At 44.7% G+C, this 23,195-nt stretch overlaps 2 long non-coding RNA genes across 2 annotated transcripts in view; one reads left to right on the top strand and one right to left on the bottom strand.

Annotated features, from left to right (window-relative positions):
• Window positions 1-4,339, bottom strand: part of LOC130542079 (uncharacterized) — a 38,704-nt gene extending 34,365 nt beyond the window's left edge. Inside the window, exon 1 of the long non-coding RNA XR_008956374.1 lies at window positions 2,838-4,339. This is a non-coding gene — a long non-coding RNA (uncharacterized LOC130542079). The remainder of the gene's footprint in view (window positions 1-2,837) is intronic.
• Window positions 1-22,928, top strand: part of LOC125281111 (uncharacterized) — a 266,321-nt gene extending 243,393 nt beyond the window's left edge. Inside the window, exons 8-9 of the long non-coding RNA XR_007188179.2 lie at window positions 13,073-13,177; window positions 22,548-22,928. This is a non-coding gene — a long non-coding RNA (uncharacterized LOC125281111). The remainder of the gene's footprint in view (window positions 1-13,072; window positions 13,178-22,547) is intronic.
• The last annotated feature ends 267 nt before the right edge of the window (window positions 22,929-23,195 follow it).

The raw sequence follows: 23,195 nt of genomic DNA, 5'->3' as shown, positions 1-23,195 counted from the left end.
CATCTATGACAGAGGGTTATTGGGTACAAAAGTGTTAATGAGTACCTCTGTTCAGCAAGGGGATTATCTCTATGAAGCGAGGGGACACCTTCCAATGGCCAACGGCCGATATAATGGTCAGGGAGGCTGTAAAGAGAGAAGCAAAGTGGAGGGAAGGGGGATTTTGTGATCATGAAACATCATACACCACTAATGATTAACACAACGCCTGCTGTGCTATAAAGCTGTGCTTGCTCGCGAAGACAGCAGGGAGATGGGAGGGATTTCAGTTCATGCAAAGGTGGGCAAATAATGCTCGGAGAAGAAGGCAAGGGAGGTCTAGGGAAAATGGAAGAGCTGGCGCTCCTAGGCCGCTGGGGCTGGTGTGGGCAAACCCCAGGGGCCAGGAGGCAGTACACTGAGCGAGAGGGACACAGGGGCTGGCCTGTGCCAGGACCGGCTTGACATGCCAGAGGGCCAGAGCACCTCCCAGCGCACAGGGGATTGACACATAGCACCCCCCAGCAATCCTCTCTGTTAGGCTCTCCCACATAGATTGATGGGCAAGGTGGATATATTTTGCTGTGGTTTAAGAGAAGCCCTTAAACAGGAGCGTCTAAGTGGCTTGTGTAAGAAGCACACACATTGACCCTCAAGTGTTAACTGAGAGGCACGCCTACCACTGCCCAATGAGCTAGTGATCAGTTATGCAAACCTCACACCTTCACTGTTCATTGACACGGGTTCAATGTCAGGTTGGCAAGTAGGTTTCCCCTTACGTGTTGACTTCCACGGTTGGCTTCCACCGTGTTCACAAGGTCTCTGAGGCCAGACCCAGTTTCGCAGGAAAGAGTGTTGTGTTCAGTTAGTGCAGTCTGCCCTGGATGAGTGAGGAAGGGGGGAAGGCCCTGCATCTCCAGTCTCCTACTGCCTCCCAGGAGGGGCTCTCACTTTATGTGAAGCTGGTCCAAGTATCAAAAATCAAAGGAACCTCAGACTCACAAGTGAGGGGGGATGAAATGGATGGAGGAGAGCTTCCTGCCAATCTCAAAACACACTACCATTTCAGGCTTCAGAAGCATCAGGAGTCAAATTCACTGCCCACAAGGTTATTTGGAGGAATAGAGTCTCTGAAGAATGATTAAGTAGAAGCCAGAAGGCCAAACTAAGTCGTCCAGTCAAACTGACTTAAAAGTTAAGGGTCAGGGAATTGAGATGACTACCCACCCGCTCACCGTACGCTCTTTTCCTTCTCATCCTGAACAGTGGGGGAAAAGCAATTCCAAAGGGAGAAGGACGACAGAGAGACGTACACACAATATATATAGTACACACAGGTCAAACACATCACATTTGCATATGCATACACGCATACAGACCAGACACATCACGTTTGCCTCATCTGTGTGGTACACTGAGGAGAACAGCGCAGAGAATCGAGCTCCAGAAGCCGCGTTCCCTTGCAGGCCTGGGCCGGGTAGCTGTTACCTTCACTAACTAAAGGAATAGGACCAAAGGCAGTGGACCAACACCCACGATCAGAGGCTGGCCACCTGTTGGGCAGATACCCAGACCCCCACTTCACGGTAGGTTGTGACCCCCTGGCGCGTCCGAGGGAAAGCCACAGACTTGGGGAGCACTTGGCCTCCTGGCTCCTTAGGTCAAAACCTCGGCTCTTGGTGGTGCCTGGAAGCTTCACTGTGAGTTTCAATTAGTTCTGAGAGGACCTGCAGGGCTTGAGTAAATTAAAAAGCAGAGCTTAGCAGTATTTTAAACGGGAAGTACCGTGTTTTCTGAAGTACTTCTGCGTGTTAATATCATTCTCCGAATGATAGCTTCTTAATAAGCGTCATTTCATTGGTAGCATATTGTCATGCTAATAAACAATGGGATTTGTTGTTGAAAAGAAAAGCCCCGCCGAACGTCTGCATGGCTAATTTACCTTCTGTGTTAACATCACACATTTGCGTAGAATTGCTGAGGACTGAATTGCTAAGCATTAAGAGATAGGCGGTAGGTCTAGGAAGAAGTGCTCAGCATCTAGGGGTGGGAGTTAATAGGATCAGGGGGGTCACCACTCCTCTTTCTGGGCTCGGGAGCAGACATCAATAATCACACGAATCTATCGCAGAGCTTACCAACACCCCCAGCAGGAAACAGCACCTCAAAATTGTCCTGCAGACAGCACCCTACAACCTGAGACTTGACACAAACACAATGAAACCTATTTGCGTATAGGGGCCTTATCTGCCTACTAAATCGGGTAGTTTATTATGTGCTCTTCAAAGAATGACAAGAAGTCTCCTTAGATGTTACTTCTGCTGCTCGCCAGTGGCTGAGATTGGAAACCATCCTCCCCAAGTAATTAAACGACAATGGCTTATTAAATATTTTGAGTCCTTTGCACTTTTTCCTGGATACAATCCAAAGTGGTGCAATGTAGGGATTCGTAACGGGGCCTATGAACCCCCAAGTGACCCATATGTATAACTGGAGGATCTATGATCTCAGATGTGAACAAATACATGTATTTCTATTTTCACTACCTTCTAACTGAAATTTAGCATTCCCTTAATGATGAGTGTCGGCAAGAAATCAGAATTAGGACCTGTGATTTTGTCATTAACAGAAATCACAGATTTCAGGGGCGCCTCGGTGGCTCAGTCGTTAAGCGTCTGCCTTTGGCTCAGGGCGTGATCCCGGCATTGTGGGATCGAGCCCCACATCGGGCTCCTCCGCTTGGAGCCTGCTTCTTCCTCTCCCACTCCCCCTGCTTGTGTTCCCTCTCTCTCTGGCTGTCTCTATCTCTGTCAAATAAATAAATAAAATCTTAAAAAAAAAAATCACAGATTTCATACCCCATTGCAGTTGTTGCAGACATTGTGTAGAATCACACTTGTTCATCACGACTCTGAAACGACAATAAGGCCAGAGCAGCTGCTAGTTACTGTTCTTTACTGTGCCATTCTAGAAGCACATGTGATCCTAGACCACACACTTGTGGGGTTTTTTGAAGAATATTTTGATAATTTCATTTTGATATAGTTGGTCTTCTTTGTTATTGCATATATGTTACTTTAACACTAAAAACATGATTCCAGAAGAGGGTCTATGAATAGAAAGGACCCTCCCTTCAGACGAGGAGGCCTGGGCTCCAGTCCTTGCTAAAGATTTTCGTCAAGCCCTCTCTTCTTTTTTTCTTTTTGCCTTTTTTCTATGATAAAATTCATAGAACATAAAATGCACCATAGCAAGGTGAACAATTCAGTGGATTTTCAACCTATTGATGAGGTGATGCAACCGCTCCCACCGTATAATGCCAGAACATTTCCATCACCCCAAAAGGAAGCCCCATCCTGTTAGTAGTCACCCCCCACGTTCCCTCCCTCCAGCCGCCGGCAATCACCAATCTGCCTTCTGTCGCTATGGATTTGTCGAGTCTGGACACGGCCTACAAATGGAGCCATAAATATGTGACCTTTGATGTCTGGCTTCTTTTGCCCTGCATAATATTTTGGGGGTTAGTCCACGGCGTGGCGTGTGTCGGGCTTCGCTCCTTTCTATGACTGAGCAATACTCCATCGTATGGATGTCCCACGCATTGTTGATCCGTCTGGCTGAGTTCTTTATCACTCTTCATTTCTACACTTTTCCACATGAAGAGATGAGGGCAGATCACAGCCAAGAATTCTTCCGGCTTGCAAACCCTGATTTTCTTCCCCCGCCTAGTCTCTGCTGTCTTGTTTGGCATAAAGCTCTGCTTAGATTGGCTCCTGGTCTCCGTCCTCAAAGATTGGCCTATCAAATTCCTGGGAACACATTTTTAAATTTCATCTGCATATCCAAAAAAAAATTTTTTTTCATTGATCTGGAGATCTTACTTAATTTAAGCCTTGTGGGTTAACAATCTAAAATGGACGACCGCTCCTTCTTCCCCAGTTACGGTTACAACACCACAGCAACCACCAAACTGTGAAGGGCTGGGCCCATGAGTAGGGGACTGAATTTTTTGAAGCCCATTCAACAGAAAACTCCTTTTTAAAAATCCACGGCATGCTGTACGCCCTAGGGAACAATTCAAGGTCTTATCCTCAGGTTCTCACTCTGCCACTCTCAATGCTTAATTCTGGAAAAAAGAAATTTCACCTGTCACTTTAAAATTTCAGCAGATGTCTACAGCTTATTTCCACAAGCCTGTAAAGGATCAGAAAGATAAAGGAGGAAAGGGCTCACGGAGATAAGGACTGCCAATAAATCCTCAAACTGTGTAAGTAAAGAGTACTGTTAACAGAGTTTCTCTGAGGATCGGAGACAACTTCCTAACTCCTTGACTTTCACTCTTGTCTTTATTAGATTATAAAACAGCGTATACTAACTACAGTCAGAAGTAACACAAAGGCTTCTTACGCAGCACAACAAATACATATTTAATGTGAGAAAAGATTGTAAATTACACATATTATTCAGGTTTGTGCTATCACCCATCCCCCACATGCATAATAAAAAAGGAAGGCGCTATGTTTCATCCCCCCACCTTTCTTGCCATCAGCTGAGCCCTGTTCTGCTTTCAGCCCGTTCCTTTGTTACATAACCACACTCTGAATCCATTCTTTCATTCCCTTCCAAGTGCTTTCCATCACGCCCGCGGTGTCTGAACCTCATTACACCTACCGGCACTCGGTGCTGAAGCATTTACTGCTCTGAGCCCAGCACATTCTTTGCTTGCAAATGCTTCAGATTCTTTTTCTTGGGAGATAAACCAAGAAATCTGCAAATTCATACCTAATCTGTCATAGCCCTGTCACCCGATGCAATCCTCTCCAAACAAAATCCTTTTGGTGAGAGGAAGACAATACCCCGGTTTCATAAATAATTTTTCCCACCAACCTTAATCTGCTGTCTATGAATATTAATGAGTCTCATCGATTCATGTCTTCATTTTATGTCCAATATTAGACACCTTCCCAGAAAGCTCGCTGTCAAGGTTGCAAAGGAGCCTATCGCACACTTTCACGTTAAATTAGCAAAATATAAAAGGGGAACTTCTTTGGCTTGTAGACTTCAAGAGGCACCACCCTGAGCCCTGCACGGGCCTTTTACATTGTTCCCAAATTAAAGGTCAGTCCTGGCAGGAAAGGGAGCGAGGTAGGTCACCTCAGTTCTTTTTCATCTCTTCCAGGCAGGGGTTGACCTGGTGAAAACATTTCAGAGACTCATTAAATGTGTTTCTTTTAACAATCTCAATTCCTTTGCTTGCTTTTTTTTTTTTTTTTTTTAATGCCTTCCTTGTTGGGTCTAGGTCTGAATTTTTGTGACATTCCGCTTGCTTTGGCTATTCTTGCTTTTACATTTTCTGCATACAGACCACAGATTAACTGGGATTGGTTCCAGGGTTGCTGCTGGCCTATAGGAAATCTTCTTGAAAATTAGGAGAGTGTTCTTCTGATAGACCAATCAGAAAGCACCATTCCCTCCAGATGGACATAGGAGAAAAAGGAGCTCCCTTTGGACAAACATATGAACATACGTGTGTAGCAGGACCCAGGGTCTGGTGAGGGGAGGTGGCTGCATGTCAGCACCCACTCCCTTTCCTCCCAGCTCCTTGGCTGCTTTCTCTGTTAAATCTTTCACTTATCTCCCTTAGCTGGTTTCTTGGATCCAAAGTGTTTGGGGGACGCCAGAAATTTGCCTTTTATGCTTTTATCCTTCTTTTTTTTTTTTTTAAGATTTTATTTATTTATTTGACAGAGAGAGACAGCCAGCGAGAGAGGGAACACAAGCAGGGGGAGTGGGAGAGGAAGAAGCAGGCTCCTAGCGGAGGAGCCTGATGTGGGGCTCGATCCCAGAACGCTGGGATCACGCCCTGAGCGAAAGGCAGACGCTTAACGACTGCGCCACCCAGGTGCCCCTGCTTTTATCCTTCTTAACTGCAATCCACCCTTTTCTTCTTTACTCATTTTCATAGCATTAATGTTAAACTGCTTGTTTATCTGCCAGGTTTTCCTGAAGCACCCTTAATTCATCTTTCCATCTTTGAGCAATTTGAGTAGAAATTCAAATGATATCCTTGGGTTTTTCATTTATCTGGTTGGTTGATTTTTTAAATACATGCTTTCATATGTTCAAAGACTTGCTTGCTGATAGCATTATTTGTTGCTTAAATGACAAACATATGGCCAGCTGCCAGAGGAGCTATGTTATTTGAGGAGGTCCAGGAAGCCTGGTCTAGGTCTAACTATACCCCTCTTTGCTTACCATCCGTGCCTAAAATTCTACCTTAATGCCATATTCTTTTGGATTAAGTAAATGCAGCCCTGTTGTAATATACTACACTTGGAAAAAACTAAGGAGATGGCATCAGTCATTGACACTTTAGTGAGAACTAGTTTATCAAATCCTATTCTGAGGGCAGCTGTATGAGAGAAGAAAGATGGTTTGGGGCATGTAATGTACTAACCCCCTAGTGGGAAGGCTTGATTAAGCTGGCAGAACACACTCTGAGCATTTTGGTCATTTTTAGGGATTCTGAAGAACAGGAGAGAAAAACTTGCACTTGCCTTGTTTTTGTCTAGAGTAATACAAGGATAGCTCTAAGAAATCTAACTTGGTATCAACTATTCAACAGTATTGATGTTTCCCAATGTGACTAAGGGTGAGACTCCTTTATTTAACTTGTTGGAGCAGCTGAGAATTCGGATTCCTTCCTTGGGCCTACACCAATCACTCCCTGTTCTGACCTCAATCTTTAGTATACACATTGAACTTCCTTGAAGGCCCAGGGTTGGTGATGTTAGCAGGGCAGGACACACACATTTAAGGAATTCATTTCTCACATGAATATGGCCATCTGTGGAAAGATCTATGGGAGACAGGGCATAGGCACCAAGAATACTGAAGAAATGAGGGTCCTTAAAGACCACTGTGAGTACAGTCCTGGGCCTCTCAAAGTGAGCTACTCACACATCTGAGGGTGCAAAGCCATGAGTTATACACAAATTAAATATGGTACATCTTCCTGGAGTGTCCTTTTACTAGATAATAACAAATTTAAAATGTTAGTTTTAAATTAAAACAAGCATGATTATACTATGGAACACAGCAGTCACGGGAATTTGAACAGGTACCAAGGAAAATGAATACATGATCACAGAAAACGAGCTTAGATTGTCTAGGCTTGTATTTTCAGAAATAATTTTGCATCAGAATCACCTGCAGAACTTCAAATGAAACTTCAAAACAATTCTGATGCCAGTCCCCTTTCCAAATGGATTCTAGTCCATTGATATTTCTCCAGAGCTCCTCTGGGGATTTGAAGGTACAGCCAGAGTTGAGAACCACCAAATGTGAGCCCAGCTAAGACTCAGAGGGGTGAAGTGATGGACCCAAGATCACACAACTCATTTATATTTGGCCATTGTTCTATCTATGATCTACTTCTCACTAAGATCAGCTGCATAACGTATGGGGCCTAGTGCTAAACAGAAATGCAGATCCCTTGTTATAAGTTGTTGAGAATTTTAGGACAGCAACAGCAGAGCATTTCCAAGCGCAGAGTCCTTCCAGGTGTGGGGCCCAGTGCGCATGCTCATGACGTCAGCCCTGCCCCTCAAAAAGCCTGAAGAGTCTGTTCAGCACTGCAGCCTTAAAGCAACCAGACAGATCTACAGGATGGGGAGGGACAGCGCCTTTCCCTACATTTCCCAGTTTATGGGGCCAGTTAACGCCCATGCACACGCGCGCACACACACACACACCTGGGCCTCTGGCAGAAGTGGTTAGCAGAGACTAAATGAGATTTTTCTAGTGTGAAAGCGTGTTTGCTTCTTCATCTAAATTGAGAATGAAACTGTCAGCTTTGACTCTGGCCCATGTTGGATGGATTATAATTCTCGTTTACATTTTCTCCCCAAACCACAACCTCCCTCCCTGTCCCCGCACAAATTCTCACACTCCTAAATCTTTGTCTGGAATTGTAGACTCAGATTACAGAAAATCATTTGATCCCAAATGAGTGAGGTCCCTCTCTGAAGTCCTTGAGCATATTTGTTGTGTTGGGGTGGGGTGGGCTGAGAACTAGGGGCTGAACACATGCCCCCCCCCGCCCCATATCAGAGAAGGCAAGACCAGCAGAGCCCGATCAGATTGCAGAACCTCGGCGTGAGCCTCACACCGAGGAGGCTGTCCTCTCCTGCAGAGGGAGGACGCACACTGCGTGCGGGATGAAGACCTCTGTGAGGGGCGGCAGCAGAAGAGTGTGAAGTCCTGGGGGAGATGCGGGGAGGAGAGGACCAGGCAAACTGCTGCGGGAACCGAGAGTGCATTTGTTCTCGTGAGACCCAGCAGCCGGGCAAGGTACGGAGAGTTAACGAGCCAAGGGGAGGATGGGGGACACCAGGGAATTCAAAGTAAGTGAATGAAATTCTCATTACGTCGCCACTGGAATTAATATGCAAGCTCTCCTCTCTCCCGGGGCCTCTTTCTGGCACTGCTGCAATGAAGTATTTGGAGCCAAAGATGGAGGAAAACCCTAGAGAAAAGCAGGTGATTCATGTTCCTGGGAATTTGCATCCAACCCCGTAGAGGTGGCAGACGGAAACTAGAGCCTGCAAGACTGGGGAAGCTTTCTGAAAACTCCTGAAATCAGTAGCCGTCCAGTCCTGAGAGTGAGGACGCTCTGGTCAGATGGGTGTGGGCAGGACCCCACTTGCTTACCTGGACGGCCTCCTTGATGCTGGACCCCTGTCTGTATCTGATTTACTCAGGCTTATCCCTTAACAACGTCTGGAGACATTGTATAAAAACGACAAAGGATTCATTGAGACTTAGAAAAGCCATATGATGGAATACGCTAGAACCAGTGTGTTAAAGTGTACAACTGCCGGCCACACGCCCATGTAGGGAGGCGATTACACAAACCAAGTGCCAGTCCGGCCAGAAGGGTCTCGGCGCAGCGGCCAGAGTGTGCTCTTGGCTCAGGCAAACTTGAGTGCTGCTCCCACCTCTGTGTAATCAGAGGCCAAGAACCTAACCTCACTCAGTCTTGTTTTCTCCAACTAAAAAACAGTTGCGTTGAACACCTCTTTCATAAACTTGTCCTGAGGGTTAGATAAGGGGGAGTAGCTGTCGAGGTTTTTGCATGGAGCAGAGTCGGTATTCGGCGTTCGCACAGGCATGGTTGGTGCACAGTCGGTATTCAGTGATAACTATTATTGGCCATCCGTCCTCTCTCTCTCTGCCCTCAGCTGGGAATTAATGAAAACCTTAGCCAAGAGTGACTTAAAAAGGAGATGCTTTTGGCCAGGTTCTGTTCCACCCTTTTAACACATTCTTGCCCTAATCGTGCGTCCTCGGCCGGCCTTTTATGTGCAACAAACCCTTGTCCACAAAAAAGCCTCGCAGAATGGGCATCCCGCCACAGCAGGGCTGGTAGATTAGCCGAGAGGACAGACTTGTTTGCTGTTTGCAAACATTGCATCGTGAGTTGACAATGAAGTCCCGATTTGCTTCCTGATCGATTTGGACAATGCCGGAAAATGAGGTTGTCTCTTTCCTTTCCCCCAACGTGTGTCCAGTGAAGTGGCCCCACATTCGTCTCTCTGTGCTATCTTCTAGCAGCATGAGGGCTCCCGCAGAGCAGAACTTCTCCGGGGCTCCAGGCCCTTCAAAGATGCATCTTTGAGCATTTTGTTGCAAAATGAGAAAAGTTAAGGACAACGGAGAAAGTTTTCTTCAACAAAGCTTTCAATTGAAAGGACTCTCCTCTATGCTGAGAATATGGTTTACTTATGTTTTTGATATCAAGATGTGCTTTGTGTGGGTGTGAAACAATAGAGGAGCTGAAAGTGGTTATATTTTATGCCCTGACTTGGCAAAAGAATAAATAGGCAAACCCATGTTTCCCCCCATTACCACCCAATGTAAAAAAAAAAAAAAAAATTTACTGGCTCATGAAATAAGAAAGCTGGAAACCACTGATATGGACCACCCTGGCAGTTTAGGGAAAGAAAATAACTTCCAGATTAGCAGCTACCTGGAATATTTTCCCCCAGACTGAGGACCCCTGGGCTTTTGCTGCATAAATTACGTCATGTCTCCTATATACGGCAAATATGGCACATGAGGGTAAGAGGGGCCCTATGAGAGATCATGGGTCTCCCCAGTAGACCAACCATGTGCTAGTAAGGAGGGATGCCAGGGCCAAGGTGCTGCCCCCGTTCCTACCACAGATGTTCAAAGAACATCCTTCCTTCGTGTGAATAGCTCGGAGAACATCTGCTGCTGATGCTGACCCAGCACTTCCAAAATACTATGCTAATATTTAAAACATTTCTAAGTAAAACATCTTCTGTTAGAGCTTCAACTTCCACCTGGTTTTATCTGGGCTTGAGAGAACATTTTTTTTGGTGAGGGTCCAATATCGTAAAATTACTCCTTTCGTTACTTTAACCAGCAGGTCCCAAATTTCACTAGCCATGAGGTCACATTTCAAATAATATATTTTAAATTATGTGATGTCTTGTCCCATCTTCTTGTTTTTGCTAATGCTGCCTCGGCAAGTATTTCTAGACCTCTCAGAGAGGAGCCTGGATGGTTCTCCAAAGCTTTCTTGGGGGTTACCAGATGCTCCAGCCAGCCACTGGGCAACCCCCATGGCCCCAGGTCATCCACCCTTCCAGGCCTTTCCTGTCAGGCCTTGGTCTCCTCCTCCCTCTCTTCCCTTACCAGGCTTTTGTGATTAATTTCTGCTGTCCTCTCCTAGAACGACTGCTTGTTCAAGTCCTTGCCCTCTGCCAAAGTTCAGCTCAGATCACATTTCCTCTAGGAATTGTAAGATCTGTACTGTATACGTAGCCTCTTTTTCTCATTCTCCTGCTGCACTTTGTACCCCCAAAATCCAAGGTGCACGTGAGGAATATGAATGATTATTTATATGTCTATCTTCCTACCACTTCTAGCCACCATGTGAGCTCCAGGATGCAAGGGCTAGATCCTATTTTTTTTTTTTTTTTTTGAACTCACCAAAGCACTGACTCTGTATATTGAACATAGTAAGTCTGGTAAATACTGGATAAAACTGAATTGCCTTAAATTCTCACTAAGGTGTAAATGACTGATTGTCATACCTCCCAGAATGTATAAGGAAAAAAACCCTTTGTTTCCTCCCAATAAGAATGTTGGCTCCAATTAGTCCATGGAGGGAAGAGACAGTTCTTGAACCTTTCAGGAAATCATGCAGGATGGACAGCCCGAACAGCACTCACGTGGCTGAAGTGCCAAAGAAGCACATGAATTCCTGACAAGAGTCCCCACTGTGTCCCCTACCAATCACTCCAAACAACAACACAGGCAGATTTTGTACACTATCAGCCTTATTTAGCCAGCTATCATTTCCTCTTAAAAAAAAAAAAAAGAAGAAGAAGAGTTAAGGTCAAGTAGAAAAAAAATGCCTTTGAATTAAAATCTTAGCTTTTCTTTGAACATCCAGATGATTAAATGAGATCCAGACGAAAGCAGGCAATTTCCAAAAAATAAAACCCAGCCGGGGGTACTGCATTCCCTCATGCTTCTACCAGTAACCCTGTGGTAAAGTAAAGTAATGATTGATTCGGAGAGAATTATGGCTATTATAAACTGTAATCAGTGGTGGATGAGAATAATTACACAGGGAAAGGGGGGAAAAGCTGAAACATGGCTGAGCAGTGTTCTGATGGATGGGGAAGTCATTTCCTGGCCGTTAATGACTGATTTTTCAAAAGTCAGCACACAAGCTTTAATCCCAGAGGGGAGAAGGAGAAAGAAATGGCCACGTTATTAAGGATGCTACTGACTTAACCTTTCCAATTTTAATCTGAATATAGCTGATGCCTGTCCCCCTGTCTGTCCTTGCTCTTGTTCCTGCTATTGCAGACATACCCTCTGGCGGGGTGAGGTTAGGGCTGGCCTTTATCTGAGAGACAACACAGAGTTACGGTTGCACAGAGCTCCCCTAAATCGTGGGGGTGGGATATGGAGTCAGGGCGTCAGAAGTGTAAGGGCCACAGAAATCACCTGGTCTAGTCTGCTCGTTTTATAGGTGACCCCTGAGAGGTGAAGTGACTTGTCCAAGTCACACAGCCGAGGGACTTGAAACCTGAGGGGAGACTGCCCACACAGGAGCAGAAGGGAAACTGGTCTCATCACAGATCTCTGAGGGAGACAGCTTTGCCAAACCCATTTTGATCCTGGCACCAGCTCAGTCTCCTGCCCTCGGAGACAGACTCTGGAATTCTGCCTGCAGAAGTTGTTACTGAGGGAGGTTACAAGAGGTCTGAGAGAGCATGAGGCTGTGGAATGATCTATTTTGGTTTACAGATGAACAGTGAATCCTCTAATCTGTGACCCTAATGGACGGAGGGAGGGATCGGGGGGGAGACACTGAGAGAGAGTAAGTGAGAAAGAGAGAGAGAGAAGGAGGGAGGGAGGGAATGCAATTTATCTTATTTGCAGCCATAAAACAGGATAACTGATGGAAAGAGACTAGAAGTCATAAACTGTGTAAAGCAGGACCGCCAGAGTTAGTTGGTGACAGACAGTCCCCTTCAGAGCCCTATGACTTTGAAGAGCCTTTCGAATAGCTTCATGAAGTACTGAGCTTCTCTCTGCTTCTGCCAGAGCCCCCTTAAGTGGAGAAGATGCGTGATGGTGAATGGTGTGGGACAAATTCTAGCAACCTCTCCCCTCTCTCCTACCCAAGGACAAAGCCCATCAGGAGGAAAGGAAGGATCATGTTCTAAGAACACATGACTGCCTCTGAGGCTAAATTATGTCAAGATATAAGATCAGGAATGTCCAGATGCTGTTTATCCCATCTTAATTAAATTTGGACTTCTTTGGGGGAAAAATACCTCAGTTCCAGGAAAAGTTGTTTTGATTCTGAGGCTGTTTGGATTCTGTTTTACGAAAACAAACATTTTAATCAAGATGCCATCATCCCTAGATTTTCACTGTGAAGGTATCTTTTGAAGCAAACTCTCTTGAGTTGAGATATGTCCTTAATAATATTCTATTCAATGCTGTCGAATAATCTTGGTTTTTTCTCTGTTCTCATTTTTAGTTTCCTGAAAGTATTTCAAACAGGATCAATTCCTTTTCAGACACACTTTACAGTGATGCTTTGAGAAACCATTTGTCCATCTGGTATTCCTTTCCCCTCCTTCAGGTAAGCACACCTCACTCTTTCCTTTAGGGAACCATGCCTCCCCTATTCCATGGGATCCTGATAGATCTACAAATACTAAAATTGCATCCCCCTACACAGCACCCCACCCCACTCCACAGGCACTCTGTGCCCCCCTGTGCAGAGGGGGCATGTGATCCTGATGGGCCAGGCCAAGCCCTCTCTTCCCAAGCCAGAGGGATTAGCTTTGAAATGGCCATCTTTCTTGAGACTTTCTATGTAGATGCGAGAAAGAGTGTGTATGCCTCTTCAATTTGGAATAATAGCCATTAGGATATGGTCTTTGAGCTGCCTGGACTATCTTTCCATTTGTAGAGAAAGAGCCACAGGAAGAGAGAGAGAGAAAGAGACTAACGACTGACCTTATATGTCATCCAAGCCCCTGGATCCTGCAGAACCTGACTTTTTAAATCCCATAACCCTAGACCCCCCAGTTATGGGAACTGACGGACTCTCTGGTGTAAGCTAGATGAAATTGGGTTACTCTTTCTCATTACCTAGAGTCCTGACAAAGACTAAGACTTTTCATTGGGCCTGCTCTGATTTAAATTTTGGCCAGAAGGCCTAGTACTTATTTTTTTTTATTGAAATATTTATAATGAATTACTGTGCTAGTAACAAAGGGCTATATAGTACTTCATAGAGCAGAAAGTAAACATATCTTTTGACTATAACTTTGATTTCCAGCTCACTATGCATCTAGTTACAACCAGTCTTTGAATTACATGTTCTGAATGAACAAAACAAATGACTGAACAGATGGATGGGCTAAAAGTCTTCCAGATATCACCCAGCACCTGCTGCAAGCCTCCATGCTGCTGGAGAGTTGTTGGAATGACCAACTCTCTTCCTTAACCATACACACACACACACACACAAACACAAACCAACATTATCCTACAAGGACTAACCTTGTAGAAAAATAACAAAAGCTCTCTAAAGAAAATATTTGGAATAACTGTTTGACATGTGATTTATGAGGAGTGCCATTCCCTCACGGGTAATACCAAAGGTGGGACCAAATTTTAAGAACTCCAAAGGGGTGCAGAAACTCCAGGGAGAAAATTCAGATATCTAGATTTTCCCTTTCCTTTGGGACCCAACCTTCCATATCTTTAAGGATTAGGTCATACATAATGAAGCTCTTCTTCTAACTCTCTTTTTTTTAAAGATTTATTTATTTATTTTAGAGAGAGAGAGAGAGTGCGCACATGAGCAGGGGATGGGTCAAAGGGAGAGGGAGAGAGAGAATTTCAAGCAGACACCCGTCTGAGTGCAGAGCCTGATGTGGGGCTTGATCTCATGACCCTGAGATCATGACCTGAGCCGAAAGCAAGAGTTGAACGCTCAACTGACTGAGCCGCCCTGAAGCCCTTCCTCTCTTATAGGTTCTGCCCTGCTCTACACAGAGCCATCAGTGTGAGAGCAGGACATGCGCTGAGGTGCAAATCCTGAGAACTCTCAGGTGGAGGATGAGTGTTTCAGGCTGCCGGCCGAGGCATTCCTAAGGCTCTTCCCCATGGAGGACCCTCGGAGGCCACACAGCACAAGGGGTACTGTTAGAGGGAGCAGTGTCCATGACTGGCAGAATAGGCCGGGGAGGGCAGCCATGCCAGCAGAGCACATAAGGTCCTTTGTATCTGGCCCAGGCTTGCCCTGCCCCAAGAGAAAACATCCTACTCTGCCCTGTTCCGCTCCTATAAAGTGCAGTTTCTCACTTGGGAGGACAAAGAGAGGGAAGCTGCCCCTGGGCAGAAATATCAATTAAGGTCGCTGTCACTACAGTGGCACACAGCTTCTGCTCCAGGCAGGGCCTCCCCCATTTTATCCTGTCAAAGGTGGCCATCTTCACAAAAAATAAATGGATTATTCTGCAACAGTCCCTTGACCCCAGAAAATGGAAGACAAACCCTATTATAGCTAGTGGGTGGCCCTTTGTCTTATCTGTTGTTGACCTTCTGGGTGTGACATATTTCTGTGGGTTTCCCAGCAGGTCATTTGTCTGTATTTGTGGGTCTTTGAAGTTAATCATGATATGTATGTTATGTGTTATATGTATGTTATTACATGATTATCTCATATCTCATATATGCATACACAGAGTCATAGACACACATGGGCGTATACATTTATTCACATTTATTTATATAAGTGCATGGTGTGTATGTATATAACCACACACAGACACACCTGCCTTACCCATAATTGTCTCTTTGTCACACACAAAGTGTTTTGCAGATTTTTAAAACAAATGGCTTAAGTGACATTTCTGTTGCTAAAACTGAGAATGCTCACTGTAGAAAAATTAGAAGATGTGCAAATGTGTGAGGGGAAAAGAAATAGCACTGATAACCCCACTGAATAGCGGAAGCCTTCGTGCTTTATCCGTTCCTGCCTTTCACATGCACATTGGAGGGCTATCCTTTTTTGACAGTTAGAATTGTGCTATGTACAATTCTGCACACCAGTCTTTTCCACTTAGTCCTATGGGAGGCATTTCCCCTACATTTATCAAAAAAATTTTAAGCCTACCTTACACATTTCTTTCCAGGAGCCTTCAGTAAATACGAGTGTGTGGTGTCTGGGTGGGACCAGGGAGCATGCTGTACCCTGCACCCTCTCTCTCTGAAATCGTCGCCAGGTCTCCCTGAACGAGATGAGGAGTGGACATGGCAGGTGCTCACGGGCACGCACTCCCTTCAACCCCCCCCACACACACACACACCCGGCCCCTGCACCAGTGTTGGACCCACCGCTTGCCCTGATCCAGAGCAGGCCTCTTGCTTCGCACGGGCAAAGTGCAGGTCCCTCACCTAGGAGGCGGGCAGGCAGCCCTGGTTCCAGATGGCCCCTGACACTTTCCCTGCAGGAAAAGCACCTGTGAGGCCCGCAGACGGAGGCTCAGACCATGAGCAGGCACTTGCCTTCCCGCCTCTCCAGGGCATCTGCATTCTTAGGAGCCTAACAGCAGGCTGAAGGTGCTCACGGCTGTTTGTGTAAGTGACGGCTCCCTGTGTGGTGTGTATGTTATTCAGAGAAGCAGGGGGACGGACTGCCTGGGGGAAGAGTCTTGCCGAGTGCCTGAGTGAGTAATAGACTTTAGCGAGGGGTAGTAGCTCTCGGCTCAGCCACCCCAGGGCCTGGCTGCCCCCACCCCATCTGCATGCCAGCCTTTACCAGATCTGCTTCCATTTAGCTGGGCTCAGAAGCACCGAATTCAGAAAAGGGGGGAAAAAAAAAACAAGAAACAGGATAGAGAACAAACATTGTAAAGAAGTCTGTTAAGGAAAGATTTAGGCACAAAGACATTTTTATATATTTTTAAAGCACCAATAAATTCTTTCTCATAAAAATGACAGGAAACCAATTTGGAATGAAAGGGAGAAACTTACAGAGTTACCAGATATACTTGAAAGCAAATGAATACAAGAGAAAGAGCTGAACCCCACAGCAGTGATGGAAGTGAGAGGCTGGTTTGGCCTTTGCTGGCCCAGCCTGAACTCAGTGCCCTGGAGTAGCCTGACCCCAGGCCATCAGAAGGCGCCCTCCTGGAAGCTGTGCGGGTTGAGGTGGGGAAAGGGTCAAGGTGCGCTGGGGTCTCAGTGCCAACCTAGCTCAGTCCTGGAGATCTGCCCAGGGAGGTGTCTGCTGAAACCGGCCTTCCCCTCCCCAGGTCCAAGCAGATGCCCACAGCCAGGGAAGGGGCCCAGATGGGATCACAAGCCTCTGTGGTGTCTCTGAGTGAGTGCCTCTCACCCCTGAGTCTACTGTGTCGGGATTGTCTGGGACTCTGCATTCATTAACGAGGCCCTTCTCTCTTTCTGTTAGTTCACAACACACAGGAGATTTCTCCTCCTAAAATTATGAAACATTGACTTAAAAACAACTACCACCTCCTGATTCATTGTCTGCTCTCAAATCTTAGCTAAATCTTAAATTTGAGAAAATTGCTTTAAGACAAATGGTATCTGTTATTTAATTACAGAATTGACACACTTCTATTTTAAACATTTAGGAGAATTGAGAAAAGCATAAAATATTCACCCATACTCTTATCTGGAGACTCTATGGTCTTTTCTTTTCTCTGCCTTCCTTCCTTTCCTTTTTCCCAGTTGAACTGGGATGGTAAATGCTAGACCCTTGGACTTTCCTAAAATTGGGGCATTTTTGAAAAGTCTCAGGAAGTGATCTGAAAACCATGGGACATCAGGATTAAAAATGTTGGGCGAATCCTGCTATCCTCTCCTCAGAGATGCTCAGAGAAGCCTTGCAGAAAATACCATCGTTGGGCTTGGTTTACAAAATCTCATGATCTTATTTGATTGCAGAATAATTTATTTCCTATAACATCCATTGCCATCCTGTGGAACCATTCTGAATACACGGCTTTGAGATTGCTGCTAAATCATGAGAAATTGGAACAGCCCGCTGTGTTTTCTTGTGCTGCTGGCTTGTATACTGTAAAGAGCAGCTGTTGGCAGCCCCAAGCCCTCATATGATGCTTTTGATTTGGGGCTGGCCTTTGAAATACCATTGATTGCAACTGAAGCTTGATACATTGGATAGTTTTATTATTGGACCTCCTCTCACTATTCTGTTGAAAACCTTTGGTGTTTTGTTTCCTAATGATTATCATCATCGTTATCACTAATGACATTTATTGAACATTTACAGCTTCCAGGCACTGTGCTGAGCCCTTTACATGAATTATCCTATTTAACCTCATACCAGCTTTATCAAGGAAACAACATTCTCCTTCTCATTTACTAGATAAGGAAACTGAGGTTCAAATTGGCTAAGTAATGTGCTTCCAAGTGGCTCCACTGAGATTGAAATCCACATGGCCTGTCTGTTGTTAACAATCATATGCTATTTGCTTCAAAAATCTCAGCTCCAAGGTTTGCAAACATCCACAGAAGGAGACTTAGTGTACACGATCTTAAGATTTTATGTATTTTTCTCTCAACATATGTATAGTCCTAATCAATCTAATTACCTAGTTGACTTCCCTCTCTCCCCTGTCTCTTTCCTTTCGCAATTACTTATTAAATTTCTATTAGATATGAAATGCTGAATCAAATGTTAAAGTGAATATTCAGTCTAAGACATGGGCTCCTCCCTTTGGAGGTTAACAGTCTAATGTAAGATCCCAATGAATAAAGTATTGACTGAAACAGAGCACATGTTTCCTTGAAAACCCAGAGGAATAGCATCTATATCAATGGGGGCCAGTGAGAACTTTCCAATGAAGGTGGCAAGAGAGGTAAGTTTTAAAGGGAAGGTGTCCATTAAGTAGGCCAAGGATTGCCATTCCAAGAATAGATGGGCATGCTCAAGGAATGGAGGCAGGAGATGGCCCCGGAGTTTGGAAAGCCACTAGTGCTGGAGGTGGGTTGGGCTGGAATGAAGGGCAGTGACCCTCATAGAGGGTCAGGCAGGGTCAGGTCCAGAAGGGGTTCCGTGTGCTAAGCTGGGGGATTTTAGATGTACGGAGAATGAGATGATTGTTTGTGTTTTAGGAACGCCCGTCCAACAGGGGGTTGCTGGGGAAGCTGCCTGAGGAGGAGGGATGAGGTGTAGAGAGTTGAATATGGAACTGCCTGCCCTAAGGCAATGACGGTGTGGATGAACAAGAAGAGATAGATGAAGGAAAGATGCAGGAGGAGAAATTGAGAGGATCTGATTGACTTTTAGAGTGGGATGTGAGTGAGGAATGAAAATGACTCCTGGATGTTTGTGGTAATGATGGTGGTGGGAATGGAAAGTAGGGAAGACAGCCCTAGAGGATGGCCAGCACTGCTGACTGGGGATGCAAGGTGAGGTGGTGTGGAGCCTGCGTGTCCGGCTTAGACAGCTCCGTGGGGGATGGTACCATTGAGACAAGTTGGGCTTTTATCTCAAGAACCCTTCCTACTCTTTGACTTGTCCATTCTCCTAAAATTGTGAAACATTAAGTTAAAAGAACCCCAACCTATGTTTCTGTTTTCTGTTCTCAAATCTTAGCTACATTTTAAATTTGACAAAACTGTTTTCAGATAACTATTTTCATTACAGAATTAATACATCTATATTTATACATTTAGGAAAATTAAGAAAAGTATGAAATGTTTACCCATACTACTACCTTAAAGAGACGTATCTGGAGGTCATGTATTTTCTTTTTCTCTGCACTCTCCCATACCTTCCCTCACCTTCTTTCCTACATGTTCATTTTATTTATTTATTTAGTTCACTTCATTTCCTATGTGTTCACTCATCTGTTTATTCAACTGATATTTACTGAACATCAACTGTATGCCAGGCACCATTGTAGGCATTGGGAATATAGCAATAATAAAAAAAAACAGTACCTCAAGGAGTGTAAATTCTAATGGGAGAAACTTTTGATAATAAATAAGCAAATAAAGGACAAAATGGACAAAAATGAATAAAACTGGGCATGAGAGCTATGGAGTACTAGAGAGAGATTTGCCATTTTATGGAGTGTTCTGGAAAGACTTCTCTGGTAACTTGAGGCCTTCAGTGGAGCCATGAAAGAATACGGGAGCAAGTCACGAAACAAATCCAGGGAAAGAATGTTCTGGGCACAGGGAGCATGAATTGTCAAAGGCTTGAGGTGACAGATGCTTAGCATGCTTCAGGACAAGCTCATGGTTAGATCAGAAGGAGTGAAGGGGAGAACAGTAGATGAAGTCATGGAAGGAACAGGGAGCCAGATCAGACTTAGTGGGGAACAAATTCTTGGAGAGCTACATGGAGACCAGTTTAGGGGGCTATTCCGATATCGTGCAGAAGAGATGACAGTGGCTTGGACCAGTGCAGTAGTGGTGAAGTGGTGAGAAGCAATTGGATCTGGATCCATTTCGAAAGCAGTCTAGGGGGATGTGTGAGGTAGGGGTCAAAGATAACGCCAAGGGTTTTGACCTAACTGGAAGAATGGAGCTTTCGTTCACCGACATGTATGGTATTTATTTATATACTTGCATATGTTTTTATATGGTTGAAATATAACTTTGCATCCTGCTCTGCCCCTCCTTTCCCACTAATTTCCTCTAAAAGCAGAAAATTAAAGGAAGCCAAACAGAAGACATACTTCCTGTTCATCTTCTTACTTTTTCTATCCTTATCCCCTCTTCTCTCTGTTTTCTTGTCAGAAAAACAAAAATATATGTGAATTAAACCATGCATTCCGAATTTTGCTTGTGAGGGAACTTGGCTAGAGGCTGCACTTTATTTGAACTGTGTGGCCCGTGGCCAAGGGAAATAAAGTTTAATTAATGCTAATTTTCCTAACCCCTTTCTTTGCCTTTTCAGCAAAATAAAACTACCTTTGGGAGAACTGGCAAAAAAAAAAAAAAAAGGTTAAAACAGACACCACACTACTAAATCTAGCCATTGATACAGCAAAAATATTTTCCTACATGGCTTTGTTTAGTCACAAATGATAAAATATTTTATCTTGCTCCTTCTCCTGTTTTGTTTTGTTTGTTTTTTAGTTTGAGCATCAGCTGATTTTCATTCGTCTTTATTTCTTTAGAAGATTTAGACAGTCCATGAGCTTGTTTGCATTGGGCTGTGACCTGAGTGCCGAGCTTGGCTGGCCATTGTTACAGCTGCTAAATTGTAGGGTGCCGCTGACAGGGTGGGCCACCCAGTGGGATACTCAATTAGGGTTCAATTTGTTGGCCTTTCTGGTCTGTGAGATTACACTAGACCAGCTACTGGGGGCCCAGTTATTAAAAAGAAATCCGTGCTCATTTCTATAGGTAACAGCTTTTGTTAACTATGCTTAGAACCAAAGAATGTCCTCATTGGTCTACTGGTGAAGACCATCAGCTGCTAGAGTTTAAGGGATTGCTTTCTTGCCTTTGGTCTATCTGCTGAACATCTTTCAGGTTATGTTTACAAATCAGTTGAAGTATAGATTGTGCAGGGGTCTCTGGGAGCTACAGCATTCCCATGAGAAAATGCTGTAACGTAAAGCCTTAGAATCTTATGGCTGGATAATCATTTGAGGAAAGCGAATCTGGTCCCATCCTCTCCCCCATTGCCTCATGCCCAGATCAAAAACCAAAGAAAACGAAACTAAAAAAAATGAAAAGAAACAAAATCCTCCACCCATCCCCCACCATTATCACTTCCATCCTATTTTTAAAATGAGGAAGCCAAGGCCAAGACTGTGAGGGGGTTTGCCCAGGGTTAGCCAGTGTGTGAACAGCAGAGCCTGGGCTTGGCTCAGAAGGTTGGTGCAAAGGACCCAGTGGCTGTCGTGAAGACTCAGCCACATTTGCTGATTGGTTACTTTTTGGCTATGGCCTCAGATGAGGTCATAATGAAGGCAGTGACATATCACACCTGGACTACTCACTGCAGTAGCTTTCAAAGTAAGATCCCTTCACAGTCCTTTTCCTTCTCCAGCTCCCACTGGAAAGATCTGGAGCGTTGAGAGCTAGGGTCAGTTGAGGCAAAGGAGCAGAAGCTCAGAGCATCATAGAGATAAGACCAAAAGTTGTGACATGGGGGCGCCTTCAATGGAGAGATATTTTTACTTATGAGGCTCCATTCCTGCTAATGATGGAAAACACTCAATCTTCTCAATTCAAGCTACAACATTCTCTTCTGATAATAATAATGGCCTCTTTGGGGATACATTCCCTCCTCTCAAGGGTTTTCCCTACCTCCTCTCACACAAGGAGTTGTCTTGGATAGTTGCAAGGGAAGCCCATGCATCCTCCTGGCATCGGGAGATTCTCTTGGACTTGCTGAATCTGTTACTTGATGACCGAAGCTGGTGTATCTACCTGTGGCCAGGTGCTCTTCATAGCCTGATGGTTCCCTCATCTCCTACCTCTCCTGGTTCTCTGAGGCCTGCTGGTGGTTCCTACTGAGAACCCAGCTGGAGGGCTCTATTCTGGAGGAAAAGGACGAATATAGCTTCCTAATCTGGAAGGACCTTAAGCCTACCTTAGGGTCCTCTGCTGAAGTTCCAGTCCTCTAGGTACAGGAATAGAGAAGGGAGAACACCAATCTGGTCTCCTGGTTGTCTTCTTTTCTCAGAGGCTGCCCCTCCCCTTTTCCCTCATTCATATGAGCCTTTTTCTTTCTCCTTCCCTGATAGATACAATCCTCCCTCCACGGTCCCTGATTTAGACAAGGAAACTTGATGATCAGATGCCACCAGGCTTGGCCCATGATATGTAAAGAACCAGCTTTGGGAGTTAGGAGAACATTCTTTGTTCCTTCTCACAACAAAGTTTGGCTCCTGCAAAAATAAAAAGGGTGGGTATCTACTGACAATTATTTTTTTGCCTTGCTGCTTAACGTCAGAATCTCCTTCCCCTTTCTTGACCAGGTGCTCCAAGGTTCTGCCATGGTACGAGTTTGATGAAAGCTGAGAGATCAGATACCCAATCTGCTCTTGCAGACTCCTGGCTCCTAGGTCATGCAAAGATGCGAAGTTCCTGGATAACTCTGATTCTTGCCTGATTTCTGAATCTGTTCCTTCAGTCGGCCTCTGGATGTTATCAGCTCCCAGATATCCCTCCTATAAATTTATTTTTAGCTTATTTAGATTCAGTTTCTGTTGCCTGCAACAATATACCATTTTGGCACATGCCTTCAGATTATCATGTGCCTATAAACTTAAAAAAATATTTTTGGAAACTCCAAGTTGAGCAATGGCTTGCCTGTTCTTTAGTGATTCTACTTTTTCCATGAAGTGATTGATTTTTTTGTTTTAATTGGGGTGGGAGGGGGTGTTGGGGCAACTAGGAATTAGGGATTATCAGGAATTAATACATTAGTTTAATATGTCAGAAATATTATTCTCACCACACATTTTGGGAAGTTTCTGGATGGTCTGGAGTAGCATTGTTCATTCAGAAACATAGGAACACAGAGGACTATACCTTGAACTATATTAATTGTCATGTACGATAAGGTTTGGCTTGGAGTCTCTGATGAGATACAGGACATCACGAAGATGTCAGTTGGGGTTGCA

The sequence above is a fragment of the Ursus arctos genome, unplaced genomic scaffold (assembly GCF_023065955.2).
Source record: "Ursus arctos isolate Adak ecotype North America unplaced genomic scaffold, UrsArc2.0 scaffold_3, whole genome shotgun sequence".
Taxonomy (NCBI): Eukaryota; Metazoa; Chordata; class Mammalia; order Carnivora; family Ursidae; genus Ursus; species Ursus arctos.
The sequence above is the reverse complement of the archived record's forward strand: the minus strand, read 5'-3'. Positions and strand labels throughout refer to the sequence as shown.